Source organism: Emys orbicularis, chromosome 1 (assembly GCF_028017835.1).
Source record: "Emys orbicularis isolate rEmyOrb1 chromosome 1, rEmyOrb1.hap1, whole genome shotgun sequence".
NCBI lineage: Eukaryota > Metazoa > Chordata > Testudines > Emydidae > Emys > Emys orbicularis.
The window spans coordinates 154550566-154577793 of NC_088683.1; the positions used below are offsets into that span (position 1 = coordinate 154550566).

Genomic DNA, 27228 nt, shown 5'->3' on the forward strand with positions numbered 1-27228 from the left:
ATGACCCCGCTAAAATAACCTTGCGATCCCCCTGCAACTCCCTTTTGGGTCAGGACCCCCAATTTGAGAAACACTGGTCTCCCCCATTAAATCTGTATAGTATAGGGTAAAAGCACACAAAAGACCAGATTTTATGGGAGGAGACTAGATTTCACGGTCCGTGACGCATTTTTCATGACCAGGAATTTGGTAGGGCCCTACCCATATGTTATAATTTTCTGGTTCCCTTCATTATTTTCTTCAATGTCTCTTCTCATCTTTGCTACATTTGCAGCATTGTGTTTGGCAAAGCTACACACAACTCTTGAATTTTTGTTTAAAGTTTGTTATGGCTTTTTACTACTACTTCTTTTAACCCTCATATTGAACCAAAAATCACCTGATTACTTCTGTACTGGGATCTTGGAGGCCCCTAGTATGTGAAAATTGGAACCCCCCCCCCCACATAGGATGCATTTAAAATTGACTTTATTGTAACCAGTGAACTATAAAACTATGAACATGTTAAAACTTTCCTAGATTCAGAAGCTACACACTATATAGGTGTTGGGGTCTAAATGACCCCATGTTTAGACAACAAAAATAGCAATACTATAAAAGGCACAAACACAGCAAAGTGGCAGTAAATGTCCTACCAATATGAACAAATGGAGCAAATAGGTGACAGGTTCTGAACATACAAAGTTTTTACACTTTGCATATTTTTGATGTGTTTTTCTGTCACATTTATGCCAGAAAATGAAACATCTTCCCTGTTTCTTAGGTTCTGGATCAGTATCCAGAAAACTGACTAGACACTGCTTCTCTAGAAGTCTGAGGCAAAGCTGCAGTGTTTCTTTTCTGCACCAGTGGTTTCACCATTTCTGTATCTAGCTCCCTGAGAAACATCCATCAGTTACTCAAAGATTTATTATGCCACTTACGATTTAACAAAATCTAAACAGTACATGCATTCAGACATGCATTGTGTATGCGCAATGCAACAGCAACTCTTTCCCCCAGCAGCAGTGAATCTTTGCCCCAACAACAGAATCTGTCAAGTGAGGGCTTGCCAGAAAATGTCTGACAATTGTGGCTTCCCCAGAAACTGTTCCTAGCAAGTGTAGGCGTCCCAGAAAATTAATTTGACAATGTTATCTTCAAAGAAACTAAATTTGCTGAACAATTGTGATGATACATGAGGCAAATGTTACCTGGGTTTCTCACAGATCCCCAAGACCCTTTTGGTGCATTTTTGTGTAACAAAAACCACTGAAACTGTGACAAAATCAATGTGAAAGATTCATACAGTCATGTCTTAATTGCTGTTTCAAAATAAAAACAGTCTGATGTTGGAATACCTGCATAATTAATTTGAGGTCTAATTGACCCCAATACCAGTTTAGTGACTTTTTTCAGTACGCTAAAATCACAACAGGTATGTAGACAAAACCAAACCTAAGAGGTTGCCCTTATTGTTTGAGACTATTTAAAGAAGAGTGAATGGTTTGCCTATCATGTTTTATTTAAAGTTTTGTACATGTTTGGAGTCCAAGAGACCCCCAAATATCTTGGAAGTGCAGTAACTTCATTGTCCCTATTTACTAACATTGACGGGTCTAACTGACCCCATTACTCTTTTAGTAACTTTTCTTTGTTACACAAAAATGACAACAGGTAGGATGGTAAAAACAATGACCTCATCCTAATTTGAGAATACTTAATGTATGAAGAGGAACAGATTTAGCATGAAAATTATTTACATTATTTTTCATATTGGGGTCAAGCCCCAAAACATTAGGAGGGTTAAGTATCCTGCTGTATGGCATTTACTGATATATCATTTCTGTAAGTGATACATCTGTAAGATCAACAACCCCATCTTTTGTTGTCACTTAAGCACTTATTACTGGATTATTGTGTACATTTCTCCACCCAGCAAGAGTCAGGTTAACAAATTTCCCATCAATTTTTTTTTTGTACGCTATTACATTTCCTTCTTATACATTGTCTCCAGCAATGTTTGCTCTGCCGGGTATAGTGTAGCCTGGGTTGTAATGATTGAACAATGTCAACGAACTGTTTGTTCTGGACAAGATGAAAGGGAGAATGTGTTGCATAAATGAACCAAGCAATCTTTGCATCTATGGAGTCTTGCTGGAATTTGCTTGTCCTGATTAGAAACTCATCCATGCTTTTATTGGCTGATGAAGAAAGTCTTTTTTGTTTTTGTTTTTATATAGGTAATTTGTTGTTTGACGTGTAATTGCAACACTGATGGTGGTACCAACAGATCACAATGAAGTTGTAGACATTGCATATGATGAACATTCATAACCCCTTCTGTCTAAGCTGGAACCTGAAACAAAATGGTAAAAATCTCAGAGCAAGTCTACACTCAAGTGCTACATCAGCGCAGCTGCATTAGTTGAAGATGTGCTATGCCGACAGAAGAGCGCTTCCCTGTCGGCATAATTACACCACCTTCACAAGAGGCAGAAGCTATGTTGGCGGGAGAGCGACTCCTGCTGACACAGCACCAGTGTGGACAGTGCTTAGGTCGATGTAATTTATGTCGCTCGGGGGTGTGTGTCTTCTTCACACCTCTGAGCAGCGTAGGTTACATTGACTTAAGCGGTAGTGTATACTAGTCCTCACTTTCACTCACTATTACTCAGTGCACTGCTTTAAAAATATAAGATTGTACTCCTACTGCAGCTGTTTGTACCACTGTTTAAATGATATGATTTATTCTACACCCAATTTTATAGGGAAAATAATTAGTCATAAGGATGGTCTAAATCTATTTAAACACTTATCTTTAGCAACATACCCAACAACTTGAGAAAAATGTTTTTAAATGTTAAAATTCATAAGTGCCTAATAAATCTTTACTTTTAAACAGGAAATCGTCACGTAGGATGTTTAATTATATTGAGCAATAAAAAAGTCATTTCAGAAGTCCTGCAATAACAGTAAAAATGTAAATTGATAAATACTCCCACAACAAACTAACATACCAATTATATTTTGAACACAAACATTCTGAAATTCATAAGTAATCAATCCACCCAAAACATAACTTTATGAGAATAATCTAAATTATAATTTCATAGCATAGTAAAACATGGTAGATAGCCCATAAGAATGATGCAAAAATAAGTTTCCTAACACGTTGATCGAGGTAGTTCAGACATGTCCACGTCAGCTTACACACTCATTGCCTTCTGAAGAGCATTTTTCATAACGTTGTTTCATTCTGATAAAAAAGATGGGAGTTTTTATCTGATTTTAGATTTAAGAAATTAGAACAGGTACACTTGAAAATTCCTGTTTTGGATGTTAACTCTAGCCTCTAATTTCCTTGCTTACAGGAAGGTTCCCCACTCTCGATTTTAAAGAAAGTGTATTTTCATATTGCTGTCTAGCATAGTCGTCAAAAATACCTGCAGTTCATTTTGGTGGGGCACCATTTCCAATACAAAGTGCTCCTGTTTGGAGTATTGTCAATACCAAAAGTCCTCCCCCCCCCCCAAAGTACCTTTTGGTGGTAGTGGTGCACCTAAGAAAACAGGCTATTTTTGTTTACATGCCTTTGGACAATTGGCTGTTGAATGTGGCTGTGTGCGAGTCCTGTTACTTCACTTCGAGGTTACAGTCCCCCTCTTCTCAGATGTGGGTTACTTCTCAGGAAGTCAAATCTCTGCCCAACACAGAGGTTTATAGGATCCATACCGGTCTCAGTAGCAGGGAGAGCTTTCCTTACAGAAAACGTGTTTCTAAAAATAGAACAAGTAGGTTCAGATTTGTGAAATCATCAATAAGGTGGTCTTCTTCCTGGGTCTCCTGGGGTTGATGGCAGCTACCACTTATTTTACTCCTTTTGTTCATCTCAGAATTTGGGCAGTACAGCACATGTTTTTCTGTGTTTTTCACCATGCCTCATGAGCTTCTGGGTTGTCTGAGGCAGTGGATGAACAGATCAAATGTTTGCCAAGATGTTCTATTCAATCTCCCTTTGCCATCGGTGATGCTAACATCGGATGCATCCAACATTGGATGGTGAGATTGTTTGGCTCAATTTACAATTGGGCCACTGGGCTTTCCAAATAAAGAACTTGCATGTCGTATTGACATTAAGAGCCATTCAGATCGCCTTCACCTGTCAGACACATGGTGCCTTCTGCTGTCTCTGGATATTTTGTAACCGCAACAAGGCAGATCCAGATCCATCCAGATCCACAGTCTCTTCATCTGACCGCGAAGGGCCATTGGACTTGGACTAGTCTTGAGCAGTCATGTTCTTCTTTGGTGTAGAATATGCTGCTCCGTTTCTAGAAAACTGTCTACAAGAGAGTGTTATCAGTTAAAATGGAATACATTTGTTGCTTGGATGAAGGGAAAATCTGACTCTCTGGTGGGAGCTTCCATACCTCTTATTCTTCATACTTTAAGGACATTAAATATTGAAGGGTTGTCTAATTCTTCTTTAAGAGTTCACCTGGCTGCTATTTCAGTTTACCATGTTTTGGTCAATGGTAGATCACTATTTGTACATGACTCTGTCAAAAGGTTTATGAATGGGTTATCTAATATATATCCTTCTTTTAGGGATCCTGTCCCAATTTGGGATCTTAATTTGGTATTATTTATGAGTATGAGGTCACCCTTTAAATTACATGATGGAGTGTTATTTTATTTATCTATTAAACTGGCATACATCACTGCTATTATGTCAGTCAGAAGGGTGAGTGAATTGCACACCCTGATGACCCACCACTTACTAATTTTTGGAAAGATAAAGTGGTCCTCAGACCTGATCCCAGGTTTTAACCAAAAATAGTTTGTTTCACATCAGACAATTGATTTACTGGTTTTCTTTCCAAGACCTCATACTAATAAAGCAGAGTCTTTGTACATACTTTTAGATGGTAGGCTGGCTCTTCCAGACTACTTAAATACACCTACAAGTTTTAGGAAGTCACCTAGACCGTTTCTTATGCTAAAAATCACAGATCCTAGTGTGTCCACTCATACTGTTTCCGGATGGGTTAAACAATGCATTGTGAAATATTATGAGTTAGCTGAAATTCCTGAGCTGCCTATTGAATGGCCTTATTCTTCAAGTGATGGAAGCATCATTAGCTTCACTTAAAGATTTCTTATTAGGGAAATACGCAAGGCTACTATTTGGAAGTGGGTGCACATGTTCGCTAAATATTATGTGCTGGATCGTGCTGCTGAGGGCCGAAACCCCCTGGCCCTGCTGAAATACCCCCCCCCCTCAGCGCCGCCCAGCCCCACCAAACCCCACCCCCCCCCAGCGCCGCCCAGCCCCTGTGTAAGCAAGCAGGACTCATGCTGGCGGCACCTCCTGCTGGTCTTCTTGGGAATTAGCTCATCCAGCCGTTGGAGCGCCCTCTGCAGGCCGGTGTCCCACTGCCCCTGGCCCTGTGTCCCTCCTGGACCCCGGTGCCCTTTGATCTGGGGTGCTGCCCCCTGGCAATACCCCCGCACTCTGGCTCTAGGTCTCCCGTCTCTGGGGAACCCCCAATTCTCTAATCCCCACCTCACCTCAGTATAAAGCTACTGCCAGTCACCAACTAGCCCCCGCGCCCTGGGGCAGACTGCAGTATATCAGCCACTCATCACAGGCAAGGTTGGGTTTGGACCTGCTGCCTCCCTCTATAGCTGGGCTGCCCCTCTGCAGCCCTGGTAATGGTGTTAGGCCCTTAGCTAGGTCCGCAGCTTGGGGGTTTTCCAGGCTGGAGCTCCCCAGCTCCTCTAGCCTTCCCCCAGCCCTACTCCACTCCCATTACCCTGCTCGGCTCCCTAGCAGCCAGACCCTTCTCTCTCTACAAGCAGAGAGAGACTTCCTCTGGGCCTCTGGCTCACAGCCTTTTTATACAGGCCAGCTGGGGCCTGATTGGGGCATGGCCCAGCTGCAGCGGCTTCCCCCATCAGCTCAGCTTTTCCCCTGCCACAGCCCTCCCCCAGGGCTGTTTTAAGCCCTTCAGGGCAGGAGCAGGGTAACCACCCTGCTACACCACCCGAAACACATCCCCCACCCCAGTGCCGCCCGCACCGCGGAAACAAACCCTCCTTCCCCAGCGCCGCCCCGCCGAAACAGCTGTGGGCCGAAAAGGAAGGTTTTTTTGGGGGGGGGGGAGGGTGACTCTTTATTAAGAATTTTTCAATTAAAGCAAACAATTTTTAAAATTATTTTAATTTTTTTTATGAATCATGGAAAAATGAAAAACACCTGTTCCGTTGAAAGAAAACATTTGTACTTTTCATAATTGGCTTGCAAATTTAATGAGAGATATTACATCTCTTTTCGGCAACAAGCTTGTCGTATTCGGGGGTCATATTTGAAGTGGATATTTTCATAATGTCTTCCAAATGGTCGTCAGTCAGAGAAGAACGTTGCTTGTTTTTATTCATGTTCATGATGGAAAATGTTTGTTCACATATGTAAGTGCTTCCAAAAATGCTGAACGTTTTCAGTGCAACTTCGATAAGATTCTTGTATTTTTCATCATCCAGACTTTTGTAGAATTCCCGAAATTGCTTATTTCGGTAAACTGCCGAACATTGAAGTTCAATAACCTCCAACTGCAAAACTTGTGGCACTTCCTCTGGATCCACAGAAAAGGGATCTTCAATCAGCTTCAACTGGATGTCATCATCTTCAGACAAAGTAAGTCTTCTGTCAAATTCTTCAATCAAAAGATTGATGTGCTTTGTGTATTTTTCTCCTAACTCGGCGCGTTTGTGCTGAGGGATACGCTGTGCACAAGGGGGAAAATGACACATTTCACCTTTTGACAGCTGACTTCTGAAAAGTTTCAATTTCATTTTGAAAACTTTCACTGCTGCACATATTTCAAGATATGGGAATTTTATTGGCCCATTTTCTAGGAATTTTGCTACCTCCTCTTTCAAAGCAACGAAACGCTGGAGCACTCTTCCTCGACTCAACCACCTCACTTCTGTATGGTAGATTAAGTCGCTGCACTCGGCGTCTTCCCCTTCAAGAAAGGCTCGAAATGTTTTAGTCCTCTAGAACGGATGTAGTTTACAATGGAAACTACCACTGACGTTACATGCTCAAATTTTAAGACTTTGCTACACAAAATCTGCTGATGTATAATGCAGTGATGTTTGGTTATTTGTCTCCCGATAAATTCTTCAAGAAGAGTAACTGCTCCAACATTTTTTCCGCACATAGCTGGAGCACCATCAGTACAAATGGCCACCAAGTTTGTGATATCTAATCCCAATTTATCATTCATGCACTTTATCAGTTCACTGGAGATTTCTTTTCCGGTTGTGCGACCCGTCATGGAGCACATGCCAACAAGTTCTTCAGTAATTTTAAAGTTTTTATCAATACCTCTAATAAAAATAAGAAGTTGGGTGGTGTCTTTTAAATCGGTGCTTTCATCCCTAGCTAGGGATTAAAAGCAGAATTCACTGACTCTCTGCTTTAACTGATCACTTAGATTGGTAGAAATGTCAGCTATTCTTCTCTGTACAGTCATGCATGATAGACTGATATTCTCAAATATTCCCCTCTTTTCTGGACATAACTCAGATACAGCAATCAACATACACTTTTTTAAAAACTCGCCTTCTGTGAAGCATTTCCCAGCAGCAGCAATTTCCTTAGAAATTTGAAAGCTTACTTTAGTAACTGTATTGTTCTCAGTGCTCACTTTCTTGAAAATTTGCTGTTCTCCACTAAGGTTTTTCACTAAACTGGGTGCTTTAATTATTTTTTCATTTGGATTCAATTTGGCAAGATTGGGATGTTTAGTTTCAAAGTGCCGCCGAAGGTTGTATTCTTTCGGAACGGCTAACGTTTCTCGACACACGAGGCACAGTATTTTGTCTTTGGAAACAGTACACAAGTATTTATTCGTCCATTCATTGTTGAAAACTCTGTGCTCTGATTCTATTTTTCTCTTTTTCTTTTCACTCATGGTAGCCATTATGAAGCTCAAGATTTTGTTGAATAAATTCACACACAAGGGAAACACTCACAGTCACACACAAAGAGAAGCGATATCTCACGGTGCGTGGCACACTAGCAAGGCACTGACAGTGTGTGGAAGCCTGTAGAGGGGGAAAGAAACGGCGCGCATAGGGTAAGCAGATAACAGCAGTAAAATAGGACCCACCCCCTCCCTGCTCGGCCCCACCATTACACCCCTCTTCAACCCCCCAGGGCTCACTATATTACTGCACACAGCAGTACCAAAAATTAAAATACTGAAAATGGATGCCTCCCTCTACCCACCAACTCGCCACTCGCCTCCTCACCCCCCCGCCCAAGTATAAAGCCTCACCATCAACATCTGTCGGGACGTGGGACAAACAAGCAAATATCGGGACAGTCCCGATAAAATCGGAACGTCTGGTCACCCTAGCTGCAGCGGCGTCGCTCCAGTGAGGCCTGAGCTCCTCCCGCTCAGAGTTGTGTGGTAAGGGGGCAGGGCTGCGAGCTGCAGCCGAGCGGCGGGAGCTCACGCCCCGCTGGAGCCAGGCCGCTGCAGCGCTGTCCAGGACCGCTCCTGGACGCGGCGTCCGGGAGAGGGGAGAGGCGGGGGTAAGCAGCATGGTAAGGCTCTCTGAGCCGGGCATCCCCCCCCAGCTCTGAGCCCAGCCCCTCTGAGCCGGACACCCCTCTGACCCTAGCCCCTCTGAGCCGGACACCCCCGACCCCATCCCCCCGCAGCCCTAACCCCCAGCTCCGAGCCCAGTCCCTCTGAGCCAGACACCCCCCTGACCCCATCCCACTGCAGCCCTGACCCCTAGCTCCGAACCCAGCCCCTCTGAACTGGACATCCCCTGACCCCATACCCCCCACAGCCCTGACCCCCAGCTCTGAGCCCAGCTCCTCTGAACCAGACACCCCCCTGACCCCATCCCCCCCCACAGTCCTGACCCCCAGCTCTGACCCTAGCCCCTCTGAGCCGGACACCCCCCGACACCATCCCCCCCAGCCCTGACCCCTAGCTCTGAGCCCAGCTCCTCTGAGCTGAGCACCCCCTGACTCCATCCCCCGCACAGCCCTGACCCCCAGCTCTGAGCCCAGCCCCTCTGAGCCGGACACCCCCCTGACCCCATCCCCCCCCCACAGCCCTGACCCCCAGCTCTGAGCCCAGCCCCTCTGAGCCGGACACCCCCCTGACCCCATCCCCCTGCAGCCCTGACCCCTAGCTCTGAGCCCAGCTCCTCTGAACTGAGCACCCCCTGACCCCATCGCCTCGCAGCCCTGACCCCCAGCTCCGAGCCCAGCCCCTCTGAGCCGGACACTCCCGACCCCATCCCCCCCACAGCCCTGACCCCCAGCTCCGAGCCCAGCGCCTCTGAGCTGACCACCCCCGACCCCATCCCCCCACAGCCCTGACCCCCAGCTCTGAGCCCAGCCCCTCTGAGCCAGACACCCCCTGACCCCATCGCCCCACAGCCCTGACCCCCAGCTCTGAGCCCAGCCCCTCTGAGCCGGACACTCCCGACCCCATCCCCCCCACAGCCCTGACCCCCAGCTCTGAGCCCAGCGCCTCTGAGCTGACCACCCCCGACCCCATCCCCCCACAGCCCTGACCCCCAGCTCTGAGCCCAGCCCCTCTGAGCCAGACACCCCCTGACCCCATCGCCCCACAGCCCTGACCCCCAGCTCTGAGCCCAGTGCCTCTGAGCTGACGACCCCTGACCCCATCCCCCCCACAGTCCTGACCCCCAGCTCTGAGCCCAGCCCCTCTGAGCCAGACATCCCCCGACCCCATCGCCCCACAGCCCTGACCCCCAGCTCTGAGCCCAGCGCCTCTGAGCTGACCACCCCCGACCCCATCCCCCCGCAGCTCTGACCCCTAGCTCTGAGCCTAGCCCCTCTGAGCCGGACACCCCCCTGACCCCATCCCCCCCAGCCCTGACCCCTAGCTTCGAGCCAGCCCCTCTGAACCGGACATCCCCCTGGCCCCATTCGCCCCACAGCCCTGACCCCCAGCTCTGAGCCCAGCCCCTCTGAGCCGGACAGTCCCCTGACCCCATCCCCCCCAGCTTCTCTGAACCGAACATCCCCTGACCCCATACCCCCACAGCCCTGACCCCTAGCTCCGAGCCCAACCCCTCTGAGCCGGACACCCCCCCGGCCCCATCCCCCTCCCAGCCCTGACCCCCAGCTCCGAGCCCAGCCCCTCTGAGCCGAGCACCCCCGACCCCATCCCCCCGCAGCCCTGACCCCCAGCTCTGAGCCCAGCCCCTCTGAGCCGGACACTCCCCTGACCCCATCCCCCCCCAGCTCCTCTGAACCGGACATCCCCCAACCCCATCCCCACCCCAGCCCTGACCCCCTGCTCTGAGCCCAGCCCCTCTGAGCTGGACACCCCCCTGACCCCATCCCCCCACCCAGCCCTCATCCCCAGCTCTGAGCCCAGCCCCTCTGAGCCAGACACCCCCCTGTCCCCATCCCCCCCCCAGCCCTGACCCCAGCTCCGACCCCAGCCCCCGCCAGCTGCGGCTCGAGCCCAGGCCCGGTGCCTCTCCCCTCGCTCGCACTTACCGGCTCTGCCTCGTGCCCAGTGCTTCCCGCCTCAGCAGCCCCGGAAGTGACGCTGTACGCCAGGCAGGAGGAGCAGGAGACGGTGATGCGTGTGCCGCGCTTCTGACCGTTCGGGCGGTCGGAGCGCAGTGCACGCGCGCGGGGCTGTGAGGTCGCCCCCCCCCTCCCCCGGCAGGGGCCGAACCCGGTCAGAAGCACGGCTGCCCGGTTCGCCCCCTGCCCAGGGGGGGCCGACCTCACAGCTCCGCGTGCGCGCGCGCACTGCGCTCCAACCACCTGGACGGTCAGAAGCGCGGGGCTGTGAGGTTGTTCCCCTCCCCCCCCTGCCCCGGGCAGGGGCGAACCTGGCAGCCGCACTTCTGACCATCAGGGCGGTCAGAGTGCGATGCACGGGGCTGTGAAGCCCCCCCCCCCCCCCACTTGCACACGGGCCGCGTGTTGTGCAGGCCTGGTCTAGAAGGTGCCACAGGACTCTTTGTCGCTTTTTACAGATCCAGACTAACATGGCTACCCCTCTGATACCTAAAATTTGGGTATTGCACTGCAACACCTAAGTCCTCTTGTGTCTAGTCAATTTCACTGTTTCTCCTACCTAGTTAGTTTCCCAGTTGGGTTCCTATGGATGTCATGATTACAGTGCTAACGGTATCTTTGTTCCCTTTGTTTCCCTGAGTGCACTCCCTCAAGAGTTCAGCCTCCTGTCTTTAATTGTTCCAGGTTGGATTTTTGCAGTTCTGCCAATCTTAAACACATGTGTTGCAGTACCATGTGTATCAACTGTTCTTACCCAGTGGGTCCAACTGAGTTCAGGTACCTGTGGTTCTTCCCATCAGGAGTCTGTGACCAGTAAATACTGTTAATTTTAGCAGTAGGAAGAAAGCATAAGGAAAAAAAAGGATTTTAAAACAACAAATAGGCTGCACGCATGTCTCTTACCTAACGGGTTATCATCCCTGATGGTAACCTAAGCAGACCTGACCTTCTTCAGACACCCCAGCAGGGTGTCTTAGGTCTCTTTCAGGTTTCTCTGAACAACCACCCACCCTGTCTTTGGACATGACTATGCTTGCAGATGTAGAGCGCTTTGAGTTAAACCAGCCTTCAGAGAGCGCAGTAGGGAAAGCGCTGCAGTCTGTCCACACTGACACCTTCAAACGCCCTGGCATGACCACATTTGCGGCACTTGCAGCGGCATTGGGAGCAGTGCATTATGGGCAGCTATCCCAGCATGCAAGTGACTGCAACGTCCTTTTCAAATGGGGTGGGGTGGAGTGTGACAGGGAGTGTGTTGTGTGTATGTGGGGGGAGAGAGAGTGGGTTTTTGGGGGGCTGAGAGCATGTCAGCATGATGTCTTGTAAGTTCAGACAGCAGCAGATCCCTTTTCCCCCTCCCTCCCCCCCGCATCTCTCTCTCTCACACAGCATTCCACAGTAATGGTTGCTTTATCTTGGAGCAGATAAGCATGCCAGCTGTCAGAAACGGAGCTTTGAAAGGGCATATCTGCATTCCTGCAGCGATTCAAAAACAATGACAAGAGTGGCCACTTGACTTAAGGGGATTATGGGATGTTTCCGGAGGCTGATCAGAGCGCAGTAATGCAACACCTTGTTCACACTGATGCCTGGGTGTTGTAGCCAAGGTGCAGCAAACGTTATTCCACTCGCCGAGGTGGAGTACCAGGAGCGCTCTAGCTGAGGAGTTGGAGCGCTCTACATTCCTTGCCAGTGTGGACGGGGAGTGAGCTAGGGCGCCCGGGGCTGCTTTAATGTGCTCTAACTCGCAAGTGTAGCCAAGCCCTGGAGAATGTCTTCCTTTTTAAATCTTCTACAGTTCTTCTTATTTCCTATGTTCACTGGCTTCTTCCTGTCCTATTTGAAACTAGTTTTGCAGATTGACTGGAGAGGAGGCAAATCTTCAGTTAACAGTGCTATCATTGTCCTTTAGTAGCCTTCAAGTGTTTCTAAAGGGTGTGTGTGTTTCTTATCTTGACCCATTCTTTTTCCTTTCCATTTGCTTTCCTGATAGCCTACTTGTACTCTAAACCAATATATTCATATAGTAAACATCCCAATGACCACATCAACATGCAGTATTTATAAATTATTACAGAGCAGCACCAAATCAATCACAATGAGCCTTTCACACAACAACAGTGGAGGAAAAACAAAGGAAAATGTGATTGTAAAGCTACAACTATTAGGAGGGGACTTAGAGACCTTTATAGCACCTGGAGCTACTTTTAATTCTTTGGGTTTTGACTATATTTTAAGTAGAGTGCTGTTTCTTTTCAAATGTATGTAAAGAAAACTTTATGCAAGTTGGCTTACATTTTACTTTCATTTTTTGTCAGTTTTATAAAATTGTACTTTTTAATGATGGGCATTTTTCTGAGGTGCCCGCTCTCCACATGCTATAAAAACTCCATAGCCCACCTGTGCCACAATAAGTTTTTCTGCAATATAAAAGCCAGGGCCAGCCCTAGGGGCTAGCAAGCAGGGCAATTGTTTGGGGTCCCATGCCACAGGGAACCCTGCGAAGCTCAGTTGCTCAGGCTTCAGCCCCTGTGGGATGGTGGGGCTCTGGGGTTTCAGGACTGGGCCCCAGCGAGTCTAATGCTTGGTGGACTCCCAGAAACCTATTCATGGTCCCCCATGGGGCTGTGGACCCCCAGTTGAGTACCGCTGTCATAGAGGATGAATTGTTTCTCCTTGAGGGAGCTAAGCCAAGCTACATTGATGTCTTCTAACAAGGTTTCACTTTGGGGATGCCGGGTCTTCCCTCTACCCTCTCCATATCTTGTTGGGGGAAAAGGGTGTTTTTTGGATTTTCATCCCCCTCACTGACCCTTACTACTCTTCATTGTATACTGAGCAGTACTGGTTCATTTCAACACCATACCAAAAGTCTGCATTAAAGACTGAGTGACTGACTACTTCTGGTGCTTTCATAGATTTTTGAGAGACCATTTTGATCATCTAATTTCTAGTATAACCTCATGCATAACACAGATCATAGAATGTCACCCACTAATTCTTACATCAAGGCCTTAACTTCTGGCTGAGCTAAAGCTTATCTTTTAGGAAGACATCCATGTTGGAAGGGCCTCGGAAAGAAAAAGATTGAGAACTCCTGCTCTGTGAGATGCAGATTCGTGTGACCAAATTGCACATTCTCCCAGTATCTATGGCACTTGTCCAATAAAGAATAACAATTATAGCACATGACAACATGTGAGAAATAAAGACTAGTAAAAAACAAAGTTCGTGGTCAGACAAAATTGAAATAAAATTGATGAAACATTCTTAATAAAGAACTTCAAAAATAATTTTTTACATAAAATTTTTTCATTAAGCATATTTTGGCCAAAAAATAATTTCATTAAACATTTGACCAGTTCTAAAGCTAATATCATTTTATCCCATTTTCAGAGATCCAAGCATATTTTAGCTAATGTGGTTGGGATCTATTATATTGTAATATAATTTCAGTATACATAATTTCTACTCTATGGGATCTAAAAATTCTATAAAATTTACATACAAGGTCTCTGAGAAGAAAGAATTTACTCTCTTATCAAGTTTGCAAAGAAGTCACTTTTACTGTTCACAAATCACACAAGCATAGTGAGAACAAAAATAATAATCTGACAGATGAAGGCACTTCAATGCCTGTCATTAAAAACTACAATTTTATAAAAGTGATAAAAAATGAAAAGACTCAAAGGGATAGAAAATCCACCAAATGCCTTGAAAGGTTGTTTCAAATGTCAATTACACTTTGTTAAAAACTTACACCTTAGTTCTAGTATGAACTTTCATAGATTCCAAGCCTAGAAGGAACTGTTATCATTTAGTCTGACCTGCTGTATAATGCAGACCATAGAATTTCCCCAAAATAATTCCTAGGTCTTTTAGAAAAACATCCAATCTTGATTTTAAAGTTGCTGGTGATGGAGAATCCACCATGAACTTTGGTAAATTATCCCAATGGTTAATTATCCTCACTGATAAAAAAAAAAGTATGCCTATATTTCCCATCTGATTTATCTAGCTTCAACTTCTAGGCAATGAATCTTTTTAGAAGTTAGGACACCAGAACTGGACATGGTATATCAGTAATGGTCTCACTAACGCCCTATGCAGAGGTAATACCACCCCTTTACTTTTCCTTGATATTCCCCTTGTTATACTTCCAAGAATCATGTTAGCTCCTTTTGTGATGGCAGGGGTTCTCAAACTTCATTGTACTGCAACCCCCTTCTGCCATCAAAAATTACTACATGACCCCAGGAGGTGGGGACTGAAGCCTTAGCCTGCCCGAGCCCTGCTGCCCAGGCTGGGGGTGGGGGGAAGCAAAGCCCAAGGGATTCAGTCCCAGGTGGGGGGCCTATAATCTGAGCCCTGCCACCCAGGGGTAAAGCTCTTGGTCTTTGGCTTTGGACCCGGGCAGTGGGGCTCAGGCTTCAGCATCAGCTCCAGACGGTGGGGCTCGGGCTTCAGCAAGTCTAAGGGTATGTCTACACTACAGGATTAATTCGAATTTATATAATTCGAATTTAGGAAACCGATTTTATAAATTCGAATGTATTCGGCCACACTAGGCACCATTAATAGTAGCATCGATTTCCAGAGCGTTGCATTGTGGGTAGCTTTTACATAGCTATCCCATAGTTCCCGCAGTCTCCACCCCCCTTGGAATTCTGGGTTGAGACCCCAGTGCATGATGGGGCAAAAAACATTGTCGCAGGTAGTTCTGGGTACAGCCTCCCCCTCCCTCCCTGAAAGCAACGGCAGACAACCATTTCGCGCCTTTTTTCCTGAGTGAACTCTGCAGACTCCATTCTGCATCAAGCATGGATCCCGTTGTGCTCCAGAACGCAGTCTTGAACATTATAAACACCTCGCGCTTTCTCGTGGAGTTTATGCTTACACAGGACCAGAAAAAAGAGGCGAGGAGGAGGAGGAGGCGGCGATTGCAGCGCAGCGACCAGCGTGATGAGGACATGGACACGGACACAGAATTCTCTGAGACCGCGGGCCCCGGTGCTTTGGAGATTATGATGTTAATGGGCCAGGTTATAGGCTTTGAACGCCGATTCTGGGCCCGGGAAACAAGCACAGACTGGTGGGACCGCATAGTGTTGCAGGTGTGGGACGATTCCCAGTGGCTGAGAAACTTTCGCATGCGTAAGGGCACTTTCATGGAACTTTGTGACTTGCTTTCCCCTGCCCTGAAGCGCCAGAATACCAAGATGAGAGCAGCCCTCACAGTTGAGAAGCGAGTGGCGATAGCCCTGTGGAAGCTTGCAACGCCAGACAGCTACCGGTCAGTCGGGAATCAATTTGGAGTGGGCAAATCTACTGTGGGGGCTGCTGTGATGCAAGTAGCCAAAGCAATCACGGAGGTGCTGCTACGAAAGGTAGTGACTCTGGGAAATGTGCAGGTCATAGTGGATGGCTTTGCTGCAATGGGATTCCCTAACTGTGGTGGGGCAATAGATGGAACCCATATTCCTATCTTGGCACCGGAGCACCAGGGTACCCAGTACATAAACCGCAAGGGGTACTTCTCAATGGTGCTGCAAGCACTTGTGGATCACAAGGGACGTTTCACCAACATCCATGTGGGCTGGCCGGGAAGGGTTCATGACGCTCGCGTCTTCAGGAACACCAATCTGTTTAAACGGCTGCAGCAAGGGACTTACTTTCCGGACCAGAAAATAACCGTGGGGGATGTTGAAATGCCAATTGTTATTCTTGGGGACCCAGCCTACCCCTTAATGCCATGGCTCATGAAGCCATACACAGGCAGCCTGGACAGGAGTCAGGAGTTGTTCAACTACAGGCTGAGCAAGTGCAGAATGGTGGTAGAATGTGCATTTGGCCGTTTAAAAGGTCGCTGGCGATCCTTATTGACTCGCTCAGACCTCAGCCAAACCAATATCCCCATTGTTATTACTGCTTGCTGTGTGCTTCACAATCTCTGTGAGAGCAAGGGGGAGACCTTTATGGCAGGGTGGGAGGCTGAGGCAAATCGCCTGGCTGCTGATTACTCGCAGCCAGACACCAGGGCGATTAGAAGAGCACACGATGAAGCGCTGCGCATTAGGGAAGCTTTGAAAACCAGTTTCATGACTGGCCAGGCTACAGTGTGAAATTTATGTTTGTTTATCCTTCCTGAAAACCCGCCCCCTTTATTGACTCATTCTCTGTAAGGAACCCACCCTCCCCCTTCCCCCAGCTTGCTTTCAAAGGAAATAAAGTCACCATTGTTTAAAAATCATTTATTCTTTATGAATTGATTATAGAAAGAGGGAGAGAACCTGAGTGGGGTTTGGGAGGAGGATCAGCGGGAAGGAAAAGCCCAGTAAAAAAAGGTTAAGAAAATGGCAGCCTTTTGCTTGGGCTGTCCACTGGGGTGGAATGGGAGGGTGTACGGAGCCTCCCCCCCCGTGTTCTTACACATCTGGGTGGGGAGGCTATGGAAAATGGTGAGGAGGTAGGGGGGTTATACAGGGGCTGTAGCGGCACAGAACCTGAGTGGGGTTTGGGAGGAGGATCAGCGGGAAGGAAAAGCCCAGTAAAAAAAGGTTAAAAAAATGGCAGCCTTTTGCTTGGGCTGTCCACTGGGGTGGAATGGGAGGGTGTACGGAGCCTCCCCCCCCGTGTTCTTACACGTCTGGGTGTGGAGGCTATGGAACATGGTGAGGAGGTAGGGGGGTTATACAGGGGCTGTAGCGGCACTCGGTTCTCCAGCAGCCGTTCCTGAAGCTCCACCAGACGCCGGAGCATGTCTGTTTGCTCACGCAGCAGCCCCAGCGTTGCTTCCCGACTCCTCTGATCTTCCTGCCGCCACCTCTCATCTCGAGCGTCTCTCCTCTCCTCACGTTGGTCCCTTCTGTCCTCACGTTGGTCCCTCATGTCCTCACGTTGGTCCCTCATGTCCTCACGTTGGTCCCTCCTGTCCTCACGGTCACTGGCTTCTTTCCTATACTTGCAAACCGTCTCCTTCCACTCATTCAGATGAGCTCTTTCATTCCTGGTGGATTGCATGATTTCGGAAAACATCTCTTCTCTCGTTTTTTTTTTACGACGCCTTATCTGGGATAGCCTTCGGGAAGGAGGAGGGAGGCTTGAAACATTTGCACCTGCTGGAGGGAGTGAAAAAAAGAGAGAATTTTTTTAAAAGATACATTTTTCAGAACAATGCTTATACTCTTTCACGGTGTATACTATTCACATTACATAGCACATGTGATTTCTGTGCAAGGTCGCATTTTGCCTCTTAATATTGAGTGCCTGTGGCTTTGCTGCTAGAGATCACAGACGCAGGTCGGGGCAACAGAATTCACCTTGCATGCTGCCATGGTAAGCCACTGTCTTTAGGCTTCTGCGCCCTGCTTTCCCACATACCAAGCAAAGCCCGTTGTGCTGCAGTTTTCCTGTTAGCTTGTTTTCTGCTGCTGAAGGTTAACACCCCCCCCCCCCATCCAATTCTCTGGGATGAGTGCTTTATCCCTCCCCCCACCGCCTGGCTGGTATCAGGGAAGATCCCTGCAGGAACCAAACTAACACCCCCCCCCCCCACCCGCCATGAATTCTCTGGGATGAGTGCTTTATCCCTCCCCCCACCGCGTGGCTGGTATCAGGGAACATCCCTGCAGGAACCAAACTAACCCCCCCCCCCACACCCGCCATGAATTCTCTGGGATGAGTGCTTTCTCCCTCCCCCCACCGCGTGGCTGGTATCAGGGAAGATCCCTGCAGGAACCAAACTAACACCCCCCCCCCCCACCCGCCATGAATTCTCTGGGATGAGTGCTTTATCCCTCCCCCCACCGCCTGGCTGGTATCAGGGAAGATCCCTGCTAGCAAAACGCGAAAAGCTCTGGGCCAATCCTCCCCCCCCCCCTTGCACTTGGCTAAATGCAGGGAAGGATTTCTTTTCAGCCACAGGCAAACAGCCCAGTAGGAACGGCCACCTCAGTCCCCTTAATTAAATTCCCTTATTTCAACCAGGTTACCCTAAGCGATATCACTCTCCTGAGGATTACACAGCAAGATAAAGAACGGATGTTGCTTGAATGCCAGCAAACACCGGGACCATACGCTGCCAGGCTCTGTCAGGCAATGATACCAGATTACTTGCTACTAGCATGGCGTGGTCAAGTGTCCTACCATGGAGGACGGAATAAGGCTGCACTGCCCAGAAACCTTGTGGCAAGGCTTTTGGAGTACCTCCAGGAGAGCTTCATGGAGATGTCCCTGGAGGATTTCCGCTCCATCCCCAGACATGTTAACAGACTTTTCCAGTAGCTGTACTGGCTGCGAATGCATCCCAAGTGCTCAGGGCAAATTAATCATTAAAAATGCTTGCTTTTAAACCATGTTTTATATTTTAAAAGGTAAACTCACCTGAGGTCCCTTCCATGGGGTCATGGTCTTGGGTGCTGGCTTGGGAGGCTTGGGAGGGTACTTCAGTCAGGGTGAGAAACAGTTCCTGGCTGTTGGGGAGAACGGAGAGCTGGGTGCTCTCTGCCAGCTCGTCCTCCTCCTCCTCCTCTTCCCCTTCCGCGGAATCATCAGGTGTCCCTGATGAGATTATCCCCAGCTCGGAATCCACAGTCAGAGGTGGGGTAGTGGTGGCGGCCCCCCCTAGAAATGCATTTAGCTCAGCGTAGAAGCGGCATGTCCGCGGCTCTGACCCGGAGCGACCGTTTGCCTCCTTTGCTTTTTGATAGGCTTGTCTGAGCTCCTTGACTTTCACTCGGCACTGATCTGTGTCCCTATTGTGGCCTCTCTCCATCATGCCCTTGGAAATTTTTTCATAAGTTTTGGCATTTCGTCTTTTCGAACGCAGTTCAGCTAGCACTGAATCCTCTCCCCATATAGAGATCAAATCCAGTACCTCCTGTACGGTCCATGCTGGTGCTCTTTTTCGATTATCAGCCTGCATGGTTACCTGTGCTGATGAGCTCTCTGTGGTCACCTGTGCTCTCCACGCTGTGCAAACAGGAAATGAAATTCAAATGTTCCCGGGGCTTTTCCTGTCCACCTGGCCAGTGCATGCGAGTTCAGATTGCTGGCCAGAGCGGTCACAATGGTGCACTGTGGGATAGCTCCTGGAGGCCAATAACATCGAATTGCGGCCACACTAACGCTAATTCGAATTGACAAATTCGATTTTGGCGCTACTCCGCTCGTCGGGGTGGAGTACAGAAATCGAATTAAAGGGCCCTTTAATTCGAATTAAATGGCTTCGTTGTGTGGACGGTTCCAGAGTTAATTCGAATTAAAGCCACTAAATCCGAATTAAAGGTGTAGTGTAGACCAGGCCTAATAATGCCAGGCCTGGCAACCCCATTAAAACGGGGTTGCGACCCACAGTTTGAGAACTGCTGGCTATAGCATTGCATTGGGAATGCATGTTGAGTTGCTTGTCCACCATGATCTCTATATCTCTTTCAGAGATGTGGCTTTCTAGGATATAGTCCCCCATTCTGTTGTAATGGCCTGCATTCTTTGTTCCTAGACATATGAACTGGCATTGGTTGTATTAAAATGCATGTTGTTTTTATAGATCTGCCTGCAAAGATCTAGATTACTGTGTATATATTACCTGTCTCCTGCATTGTTTACCACTCTACCAAGTTTTGCGTTATCTGCAAACTTTTGGAAGCAATGATTTGATATTTTCTTCCAGATCATTGGGCCACATTGAATTGATTAAACAGATCCCTGCAGGACCCCACTAGAAAAAAATCCATAGGCTGATGATTCCCCCATTTACAATTATGTTTTCAGATCTGTCAGTTAAGTAGTTTTTAATCCACTAAATATGGGCTCAGTTGGTTTTTGTATAGTGCTAAGTTGTTATCAAAATGTCACCTAGATGTTGGGGGTGAAGTGGGAAACTGGTAAGTCCACGCAATGTTTGCCTTTTTTTAATACAATTTCAGACAGATTTATTGTCATGTATAGTGTCTGAACATACATTTCTGCCAGATGACAAACAACAAACAAGATGGAATTGGTAGGGACTCAAGTTACCACTTTCCAGGGCACTAGGAAGTCCTTCTATACTTCATGATGGTCATCGCCTCTTCTGTTCCCTTGGTCTGGTCCTCTAGTCTTGTTCCATCAGCTTCTGATCCGGTGTTTCTCCTATTTGGGCATTGTTCACTTGAGTTTTTTATACATTTCCACATTCCAGATTACTTCACCTTTTTGCAATTGGCTTTTAGCACATCAGTTCTTTATTTTTTATATAACCATACATTACGCATGAGCAAGCATTAGTTACCTAACTTCTGTATTTTTTACTGATGGTTTTACAGTTTCTATGTCATGTTGTTTTGTTTGCAGTGTTGTTGTAGCCATGTTGGACCCAGGATATGAAAGACCTGAAGAAGAGCTCTGTGTAGCTTGAAAGCTTGTATCTTCCACCGATCGGAATTGGTCCAATAAAAAATATTACCTCCTCTATCTTGTCTCTTTCATGTTGTTTTGTGTCAGTCAGGCCTGGGTTATCCCAGAAAACGGGTTTTTTAATTATCATTGCCTATTTGTGTACCTCTTAGTTATGTCTTCCAACATAACACATTACCTATCTTGCCAGCAATATCATTTTAAACAAATCAGCAATTAATATCAAAGAAGAATAGTCAAAAACATGCTAAGTGTGACCTCACTTAAACTCATTCACTATCCATAATTAGAAATCATTAAAATATAGCTAACAAAGCTTATAATCTTACTATTTAGGAGTCCTTCATTTTTTATATTTCATTGTTGTATGTTAGTATGTGCTTTCACCTTTATTTGTTGGGATGGTTTGGAGAGCATACTGATTAATGTCAGCAATTCTTTTTTTCTTTAAACATGGGTTTTTCATTCAAAGTCCAGTTTTGATTGTAAATCATTACAAAAAAAGTCATTAGAAATTTTCCTGTGTTGCATTTTGAGTGTGTGTGTGTGTGTGTGTGTGTGTGTGTCTTGATTTTAGAGGCTTGATATTTAGTTGTTTTTATGGTACTCCAGGCGCAGTTCCCCCCTTTTGACACCTTTGAAAATGTACTGTTTTCAAGGGTGTTGATTACTTTACATGATGGAGTAAAGTGGTATCCTCCAGTGCTTATTTCCTTTCCTGTTTCTTTTGCCAATCCTTTAACATACACTTTATCTTACAACACGTTATAAGCATTACTACAGTTATCAATGTTTGTATCCACAACAATATCTTAAAAATAAATGCCACAGTTGGATGTTTCCTAATTGTATTTATTTGATTTCACTAGCTAACTGATTTTAACATGTATTGATTTTTTTCTTGCATGTGAATTAGGTATTTTGTATTTTGTTTTAACAGACTTTAAATGTAGATTTAATTTAGCAACAGGTGTTGTAAAGTTAGGGAGTAATTATATAGCCTTAGACCAAAGCGTGGGTGACTTATTACCCCTGGCTCCACAAACTTGAGTATGGGTTTGATTTTGATTAATCTATTTATAGTTTTGAATTTAGGAATAAAACACCAATTGAACTGGTTAATTGGGAATACTTTCCCTCTCTAATTCTGTTGTAAGTGTTATGTAACCTGGGGGAGGGATAACTCAGTGGTTTGAGTATTGGTCTGCTAAACCTAGGGGGTTGTGAGTTCAATCCTTGAGGGGGCCACTTAGGGAGCTGGGGCAAAATCAGTACTTGGTCCTGCTAGTGAAGGCAGGGGGCTGGACTCAATGACCTTTTAGGGTCCCTTCCAGTTCTATGCAATAGGTATATCTCCATACTTTTTTTTTTTTACACAGTATTCTCCATTTCCCACATACATGGCATATGTTTGATATACATTCCAGGTACTCAGCCATACTGGGAAGTAAAGATGAGTCCTTCCATTGGTTTGTGGCTCATTACTGTGATTTATACCAGAGCTGGGTTATGTGGACCCTAGGGCATCACATTGGCAGATCAGTCTGGCTTGCAATTCTGAGCAGCAGGCCAGAATGGGTGCTTGCCATCATTCATGTAAGTGATTTACCAGTGTCTGAGGTACCTGGACACAATACTTGAAAAGAGTTTTTGAGGACCCCTACCGAGTGAGCCTGTACTATTGTTTCATAAATATGTTTTCTTTTTCAATTATTGGCAGGAAAAGTGAAAAATATGCTGTACTTGCAAGTCTTCTGTATAGTAACTATAATCAAGAGGTGACATAGCTACACAGCTAGATTCCAGAAGATATCAATCTCTGTGACTAGTTGTGTTTCATTCCTGTACTGATTCAGCAAATATGCATTGGCAACGAGGCCAGGCATTTGTCCATTGGAGTATTTTTTAAAGCTTTTTGAATATTTATGAATATATATGTACCCATTGTTTCATATATAACTATAAATTTTAATATATACTTTAATTTAAATATAAACTTCATAATTATATTGATTATTAACGGATTCTTTTTAGTGTTTTCCTTAATACTTGTGCAATAACAAGAATGGTACTGGAGTGTACAGCGTATCAAAGATGACAGTCCCACAATGTAAGCAAAATGCATAACAGCCCAAAAGGTAGCCAACATATATTTCTCACACCAAGAATATTTCTGTTTTACAGAAGCTAATACCTGAGATGCATAAGCAATTGGTCTGCTTTTGAATTCCTGTGTTGACCCAAAGTAGCTGCCAGTGTTATCTCTGTTGCAATGGTTGCGAATAATCAGATTGAATCAACATAGGAGCTGAGGCTAATGCCTGTTTCAATTAGTGACCGCTTTAGTCAATTTTGCATTTCATTTTCAGCTGCTACCTGTAAGTAAAGCATATAAAGGAGCAGCTATTTCTGTCCTTCAGGTATAAACTTCTGAGAAAAACTGTCATTCCTGGAAGTTGCACTGTCTCAGTACAGTTTAAGTTCATAATTTAACAAGCATTTTAGAAAATATTCCAGTAACAAAAACATTTTGCAAAATATTAATAATATTATGTTTTCCCTTTAAACAATTTAACTGATTAATGTGGATTTTCAGATTTTTGATGCCCCTTAGTTGGTAAATTAGCCACAAGTATATAAACTGAGATTATATTTTGTTTGAGGGCTGAGCATTCATACATTTTCTCTTGTGGAGATTATATTACCCTGAGTGGGGTCCCCTCATATTTTGAGCATTTACAAACAAAGGTACCTACAAAATATAAACCAAAATAACTTTATAACTGACAAACTTATTACATCCTGAAAATAAACTTACTAAAGGCCTTTTTTACCTTAATCAAAAGTGTCATATCACAAATAATTATAGTTATTAGCAAAATTATTTTTTGTTGCACCACAAGTAAAACCCAAATAAAAGTTAAAACAAAAAATAAAAAAGGTTATGTGACATGGAATATACATAAGCAATATGGATAAAAGCAATAAGGATAGACAAGTAGAACTAGTGTTCCAAAACACTAATAACAATGAACAATTCAACATACCCAGCTGAGCGAGATATATATAAAAGGTTATAGCAGTTGGTTATTGAGAGAGAAAAACAACATATAAGCTGAATAGAGTGGATGCCTCAGAGGGAAAAAACCTGAGTTAATAACTGCAGTTAATAACAGTTAAAGTTCATTCAGAATCCTGTTTTTTCTTGAATTACTGCAGCAAAACAAAAACTATTAACTAGGTTAAAAAGAAAACATTTTATACCAATACTTTTCTTTATCTAAGGATTTGAAGAATTTTGTTTGCCTTTTTTTCTACTTTTTCTTTTGTGTGCAGCAATATATTGGTTACTTAGCACAAGAGTTTTACTGTTCCAGCTTTTTAACTTAGGCCTGATCTATACTAGGAATTTACTTTCGTATAGTTACGTCTCTCAGGGGTATGAAAAATCCACACCCCTGAGAGACACCACTATATCAACCTAACCCACGGTGTAGTCCAGCGCTAGATCAGCGGGAGAATTCTGTTTCTAGCACAAACAAACTTAACAAACATATTTTCATGGATTTGGGTGGTGAGTGGCATCCAGCACCATGTTTAGCCTTCTATGACTTAACACTAGCACAAACTTTTAACAAACAATTTGAGAGATGTATAATCATTAACATTATCACTGGCCACATTGTACCAAAAGGGTTTTACGAGGGAGAGGTGTGTGTGGAGGGGTGGGAATACAAATCAGGCTAGCTATTATCCTCTTCCCAAAGGTACAGATGGGGCAAGAAAGGCAGTAGTGCCAGTGCCTTTACATTTCCTTAAATTCTCTATAGTTTGATTCCACTCTCTGTCTGGGCATAGGACTATGCATTCTTTCTTCCCATAATTGCATATTCTGTGTTGCTTTTAGTTTCTCACTGTCACAGCATAATGATTGATTTTTACCAAGAGCAAATACTGTAGCTGTCACTTGCCTGTTAGCTGCATGCAGACTGTTACTTTTAACTGTTTGCAGGATTCAGTTACCTTAATCAAACAAACCTGTAATTTCATCAAAAAACGTTGTTAGACAAGACCATAAAACCATGTTGATGAGCAATAATTATGCTACCATCTTTTAATTGTTTACTAATTGCCTCTCATATCAACCTTTCCATGATTTTGCCTGTGACCGATGTCAGATTAACTGGTCTGTAGTTTCCCAGGTCATTCCATTTACTCTTTTAAAATATTGGAACAACATTATTTTTTTTCCTATGCTCTTCGCCAGTGTTCCAACATTTGCTAAAAATCCACATTAATAGTTCAGAGAGATGATCAGAGAATTTTTAAAATATTTTTGGGTATAATGTACTGTGACAGGTTGGACCCCTTGGGAAGCCACCTGATGGTGCTGAGATATCACTGAGTCTACCTGTTCTGCCAGCATGGGCCCCCTTTAACCTGTCTTGCAGAGCAAGGCTCTTAAAACCTCCTCTTACACACACACTGGCAGGGCCACATCCAGCTGCAGATCAGCTCTGGGAAGACTCAGTTTAAGGGACTTGCTCCAGCACTCAGATGTCCACCTCCCTTGGACTGCAGACGCAAAGATATATTATGAATTTTGCCCCCTCCCTCAATGTGGAGAGAGGTGTGCACACTTCTTACCCCCCCCCTCCCCAATTAGAAATTACAGAAACTGGGTTTAATAATAAACAAAACAAATTTTGTTAACTATAAAAGGCAGATTTTAAGTGGTAAAAGGGGTAGCAAACAGAACAAAGCATATTACTAAGCAAATGAAATCAAACACGCAAACTAAGCTAGTTTCACTAAAGAAATTGATTACAAATAGTATTTCTCACCCTAGATCAGGGGTCTCAAACTCCCGGCCCACGGGCCATCTGTGGCCTGCGAACCTTCCCAATGTGGCCCGCAGGGCTCCAGCAGTTTTTGGGCCAGGTCTCTCCCTTGGCCCTGCCTGCCGCCCCGGGCGCTCCCCCCTTCCAGGAGATTTACAATGGCCCTGGGCCCTGGCAGCTCAGCGGAGCTGAGCGGCATCTGCCTGCTCGCTCCATGTGTCTGCCGGCCCCAAGGCGGGGCGGGGCTGTGCCTTCGTGTGCTGCCCCTGTCCTGAGCGCCCCTACAGCCAATGGGAAGCTGTGGGGGCGGTGCCTGGGGGCAGCAGTACACGGAGGCCCCCTGCCCCGCCTTGGAGCCCCAGGTAAGTGCTGCACCCCCGACCCCTTCCCAGAGCCTGTACCTCCACCCCACACCACTCAGCCCCCAAACTCCCTCCCAGAGCCTGCACCCCCCTTCACACACACCCCCTCCCGCCCCCAAACTCCCTCTCAGAGCCTGCACCCCCTCCCCACACCCTCCCAGCCCCCAAACTCCCTCCCAGAACCTGCACCCCTCCCCCTTCCCATACACCCTCTCCTGCCCCCAAACTCCCTCCCAGAGTGTGCAACCCCACCCCCTCTTCCTGCACCCCCACCCTTTGTCCCAGCCCAGAGCCTGCACCCCAGACCCCTTCCCCCACCCAAACTCCCTCCCAGAGCCCAACCTCTCACCCCTTCTGCACCCAAACTCTCTCCTGCTTTTTGGATTTTGATTGCAGAGAATGTGCAACGGAGACAAGCAATTATTGTTTCCAGCTCCCAGCCCTCGTTTCCCGCACAATCGGGCTGCTCTTTTATTCTGAGCGCCATTTGCACAGCACATGGGGAAATGTCAGCAGTTTGATCTTTAACACATGTGGGGAAAACAACTCGAGAGTAGTGCGTTTGGAAGGTTGTAGCAACATTTTACACTCCGAGGTCTCCATGTTGCATTCCTACCACTCCTCGAACTCTGATTGACTTAAGTGCATTTTGGTAATTGGAAAAATTGTAGTGCGGAGAGGCAAACTTCCCTAGTTTTACACCCAAGTTTTCAAAGGGGTCTCAACCCCTTTTTATGATAGAGGTTCAGTATGAGCTCACTGCAGTGCCTTGGGAAAGTTTCTGCTCCATGCTAGTGAAGGTTATTTTAACACGGCTTTTGTATTTTATATAATTTGCTTTATAATTTAAGGTGGTATTTCCCAAACTTTTGGATGCTGAGCTCCAGTCCAGGAAAATGAAACCAATCGTACCAACCCCTGCTGCCCTGGAATGTGTTGTTAAAGGCTTACTCATGTTAATGTATATACCTTCTGTGCCCCCTCACTCCCAGCTAGTCTTTCCTCTCCCTCCTCCCCCAGGAGGATGCCCTCCATATCTTGGGGAACA

At 46.0% G+C, this 27228-nt stretch overlaps 1 protein-coding gene across 1 annotated transcript in view; it reads left to right on the forward strand.

Moving 5' to 3' along the window:
* Positions 1-27228, forward strand: part of MAN1A2 (mannosidase alpha class 1A member 2) — a 333986-nt gene that overhangs the window by 49019 nt on the left and 257739 nt on the right. The gene's annotated exons all lie outside the window — the stretch shown is intronic.